Source organism: Protopterus annectens, chromosome 5.part1, assembly GCF_019279795.1.
Source record: "Protopterus annectens isolate FY-2018-M chromosome 5.part1, PAN1.0, whole genome shotgun sequence".
In the NCBI taxonomy this organism is placed as follows: domain Eukaryota; kingdom Metazoa; phylum Chordata; order Ceratodontiformes; family Protopteridae; genus Protopterus; species Protopterus annectens.
In genome coordinates, this window is record NC_056736.1 from 353,904,446 (window position 1) to 353,910,076 (window position 5,631).

A 5,631-nucleotide genomic window follows, 5' to 3' on the forward strand; every position below is an offset into this window, starting at 1 on the left:
ATTAGGTGGGCCACATAGAAGGATTTTCTAACCACTTTGGCAATGTGATTATCAAAGTAGAGGTTAATATCTATTTGGTTCCCCAGATCCCTTATTACGTCTTCCGTATTTAGGGGGCTACCTATGTGGTAGTTTGTGGGTACTTTGCTTTTTCCAAAGGGGATGACTATGCACTTTTTGGCATTTAGCTTGAAGCCATGGTTTTGACACCAGGTATCTATCTCAGTGAGACCCTTTTGGAGGATGTCTGTGTCAGCCGGAGAGTCAATTATAGCACCTAGTTTGCAGTCATCTGTAAACTTGGTCAGCCATAGTACTCCTGTGCTTGCCTGTACCTCTGAGAAGTATATACTGAACAGGAGGGGTCCTAGGACTGAGTCCTGGGGAACGCCACTTGTAACCGGTTTAGAGTCAGACCTAGCTCCCACAACTCTTATCATGTGGGTTCTGTCCATGAGGCAGTTGGCAACCCATCTCGTGACGTAGGGGTTTATGTTTAGGCTGGTGAGCTTGTCTATAATACCTGAGTGAGGAATGGTGTCGAAGGCCTCTGCAAGGTCTAGGTAGGCTTAGTAGACCACCTTTCCCTCATCTATAGCCTTGATAACTGTCTCAAAGAAGTCCACCAGGTTTAGGAGGCATGATGTCTTCCCTTCTTGGGATTTTACTCTTTTCTGTACTAGTTTCCTCCTTCTATTGTATAGCTTGTTTATGGCAGGGATCCACCAGACTGGTTTCCTTTTCTTGGAGGAGTGAGTCTTGGTTTTGTTTGGGATAGCATGATCCATGCATTTTTGTAGGTGCCCAGGATTTTGCAGCTTGGACAGCGTTATCCTTTAGCATGGGGGCTTTGAAACTTCCCACCTTGGTCTTAAGTAATGTGAAGTTTGGTTTTGAAAAGTTTTTCATGGTGGTTTCTTTGACCAGGGGTGGTGGCGGAATGTGGATATCCACAGTGATTCATTTATGGTCAGATCTAACCAGCGAGGGGTTGACCTCCAGTGTGGAACACCGGTCGCCCATGTTGGTAATGACCAGGTCCAATATGTTGTCACCTCTGGTGGGGGTGTTGACAAGCTGATTCAGGGTGTTTGAGTTTATAAATTCTAGGAAATGTTGAGCAGGGGAGTTTGTACTTGAGTAGTTCTCCCAGTTAATGTTTGTGCAAATAAGAAAATAATATTAATGGTTTCTTTGGGACATTTAGGCTACAATGTACAGTATTATCTAAGTAGGAGTCTTTGACCCTTTTAAAAGGGGCACATTTATCTACATAGTCTTATAAAGCCTTTGATGAAATAAGTCAACATATGATAAATAACTTTGCTATAATAAATCCAGACAGTTTTAAGTTTTTAAAACATCCCCATAATATGTCTGACAGCAAATTTGTTTTCACGTTTATGATACTCTGGTTTGGCTGAGGTGATTGCCAACAGTTATTAGATTACAAATGATTTACAAAATTACCTTAAGAAATATGTCATAATGCTGACATCTTTAGTACTCTGGATAGCATCAGGTAAAGTCCAATAGCAACCACTTCAGTTGTTTGGCTACCTCTGTTTCCTTTGTAGCTACATTTAGCAGAGTGACAGGCTGTGAGAATCCATACAGCAGAATCTCTTTAGCTTCTGAAAGACTGTCTGCAGACAGACACACAGTCAATGCTGAAATCACATGCTGTTAGGTTATCTACCTAAACAGAGACTCAGTACCTTTCTTGAGAAAGTTTTCTTAAATACAGGACATTTTTGAATGTCTGTTTCACTAAACTTAAATGTTATGAGTATGGTAGAATCTGTTTTAGGCTCCATGGTAGTATGTTCATATGTTCGTAGCTTCATAGATAAATACTAGGCAATTGGTCTGCAGACCATTTCAAGCCTAGACAAAAAAAAACTATTCAGATTTTCCCTTTAGCCTCAAGGAGGGGAAGACAAAATAGACTAAGTGAGAATTTGAGGCTGTTCGTCCAATTATCTAGGTTTACCTTGAAGGAGGCAAGGATATTACTCTCCACGGCGGAGTCTGTAAGATACTTAGTACACAGAAAGGGCTGCCAGCCTCTCCTGAAAGAAAGATTTTTGAGGCCACTGAGGTCTCTCAAGTTGTATGATATGTTTAGATAAATGAAAGGCAAAAGTGTATTATAGTCAGTAATGGTCCTTATAAGATATAAGTAAAGATATCAAAAGATATCTTTGAAAATTAGATAGTCCAGATAAAACTCTTTTTTGAACTGTTGTGGAGACATGATGGTCAAATCATAAGGAATTATCAAAAAGAGTATCCAGATCCCTTACAATAGTATCTGATTGGAGGGGTGCATCTCCTATATGGTAAGTGAAACTGTTTTGTTTATCAAAATGAACTATGCTACATTTTTTACATTTAATATACAATTGTCCTTGCACTGATTGTAAACATGGTATACGCTGTTTTGGAGCAATTGTGAGACAGTTGAAGATCTAATAACAACACCTAATTTACAAACATCTGCAAACTTAGTTAACTATAGGCCAGAAGCTCTGACCTGACAGTCTGAGAAATAAATGCCAAATAGGAGAGGGCCCCAAACTGATTCCTCTGGTACTACACTGATAATGTTTTTGCTTTCAGAAGTGGCACCTGCCTGAAGATGAAGTGATACCTCAACCCCATTTGCAGAATGGGAAAAAGGGGATGAGGATGGATGGATGGATGGATGGATAGATGGATGGAAATGGCACCTGCTACTCCAACTACATGGGTTCTGTCAGACAACCAGTTAGCTGTCTATCACAGAACATAATGATTTATATTCAGATTTATAAGTCTAAAAATAATGCTTGCATGGGGAATAGTGTTAAAGGCCTTGGCCAGGTCTCGGTATGTTGCATGTGCTGCATAACCACTAGCCACTACTTCAGTTACTCTTTCAAATAAATTAATGAGATTAAAGACGAAGGACGTTGCTTAGATAAACCCAAATTATTCTTAGTTTTTGAGAAGGCTTAGAGAGCTTGTTCCATAATAATTAAAGGAGATGACTTGGGTTGTGGAATCTGTAGGATAGCTACAGCTGTGGCTGGAATAACATGTGCATTGTATTTGTTAGCTTAGATATTAGCTATTTCTTTTGAGTAAGAGACTATATTATTTTTGTGGACTATCTCCGAACATTGTTGGGTGTTTGCTCACAACTTCCTAAGACAGTTATAGAAAGATTTGCATTTCTATTTGTTTTTAGTGGCTATTTTAAGTTCAGACTCTGTTAGAGGAGCTTCTTAATGGTCCCCTTAGACTCCTTGTTAGTTTGCTTAAGTGTGCTCTTAAAGTAGGTAGGTAAAATGACTGCTTATAAACATTAAGCAGTTTCATTCTCTTACTATATAATTTATTTACATGGGTATTCCACCACAGGGTTTGGTTTTAAACATCTCATTATATTTGAGGCAGATGAGGACTACCTTATCAATATAACTACTGAGTCTATATTAGTTTGCTGAAAGTTCTTTCAGTGAACACCATTCCATCGACCCCTATTCAGAGAAATTCACTTCCACATACGCAGAATTTATGAAGGGCAAGTAAACAACTGTCCCATAGCACAACGGAACCCACAACTAATGAAATCAAACCCACCCAAGTTGGGGGCTTTGCCCCCAACACCTCTCCCCTCTACACACATACCTCCCCAACTTGGAATGAAGCCAATTTTCAGTGGAGGTCCAGGGAGAAATGCTCCAGATGCATGTCTTTGTAACATGGGAGAAAACCGAAGCACCCAGAGGAAATCCACATGAACACAGGTAGGTCATGCAGACTCTGAGTGAATCGAACCGGAGAACCTCTTGCTGTGAGGTGACAATGCTACCGCTGCACCACTGCGCCATCCATGTTACTTTGGAGATGTTCCTAAACACAGAGCTATTTGCTGGGGAAGTACCACCAGCTTTAAAGAAAATGGTCACTAAATTATGGTCTGATTTAACAAGACATGATGATACATATGGAGTTATGCAAGAAGGGGCCATGGGGCCATATCTGTGAGGACTAAATCCAAGATATTGGGGCCCCTAGTGGGATAGTTAACTACTTTTGAAAGAGTTGCTGTTTATTATGTCAAGAAAGCACTGGGCATGCTAACCATTGTTAGTATAGGTCAACTAGTTTATTGTTGGATAGTGGAAGTCCCCCAGTATAAAGGTCTTTGGTTTAATGGGGATTTCAGTTAATGTGTTAAGATAGCTATTGTACTCAGAAGGGGAAATAGAATATGTTCTATAGCAAGCTATGAGGTGGTAATTAGGCTTGTTTAGTGTGATTTAGACTTCTAACAGCTCACATGTGGTGTTCCAAGGAATCTGTTGTGAGGTCATGATATCCTTATCAAATAATGATTCTCCACACAGTTGTCAATGGCTCTGAAGACATGCTAGGTACTATACCCAGGAATACAGGGAGTGCTTTCATTGGTCTGAAACCATGTTTCTGTTACTCTACATACATAAATGTGTTCAAGTTGCAGAAAAGACTCAAGTTTGGGCATTTTTTTTTTGTTAACACTCCTGGCATTGAGCTGAGCCACATTAATGTGTTCCAAATTACAATTTACTAGTTTGGAATGGCCATCAGATGGCATCCACCTTAAAAAACACAATGGGGACAGCAAAGGCTTTAGCCAGAATGCAAAAGCCTTGGTAAAAGAGGTGAACGCCATCCCTGGAAAAGTGTGAAGACTTGTCAGCCACCTCAGCCTGAGCTGACACATTTTGAATCCTCCTGGAATGATGCCAGCCTCATAGCCAATTGTTAAAACCAATCGTCTTGTTTTTGTTACTCAGCAGCATTCTCATTGATGGCAAAATACCACTCAAGACCAGTGTCTTTCCTGCCTCAGACACATACATAGCAAGCTCAATCATATTCTTCTGCATGTCCCTCTGGGTAAACTGTCAAAGGTCATTCACCCCCATGTGGACAACTGTCTAGTCATAATCATATTTGCTAGGTTGGAGGGATCTAAGAGGCCCTAACAGTGGCAAATTCAACTAAATAGCTTCACCCAATTGGTTAATATGGTTTTTACCTATGCAGTAAAAACAATGAACAATGGGTAGTCTAACCCAATGGATCTGAACGCAGTAACTGTAATAGCTACAGATAATATGCATGTATAGTTTCAAGTGCAATAATAGTGTAGTAGTCAGACAAGTAATAAAGGTGTATCACAAAGTTAACATTGTACTGTACTGGGGTACTGTAAAGCAGTAGCTTTAAAGAATGTTACACTGTACTAATTAGTAACAAGCAGAACTGCAACAATACAAGTGATCAAAATGTGCAGTCAGCTACTGAGAAAATGAGTCATTTTCTTTTTATATGCCTAGTATGAGCAAAATACACATTGCAGTATTACTTAAATAATGTCAGCAGTAACAGTACCAAAGCAACAAGGTGCAATTGTGCAGTATTATTTAAATTTAATACCACTACAGTCAATTAATCAAAAGTGAATAGTGCAGGAGGAAATGTGCAAAGCTATTTAGACCCAATAACACAATTGCAGAATGCACTATGCATGTCATCCATACAAGAGAAAATAGAGTTATAGACAAGGTCATTGTTTAACAGTTATTAAAATAA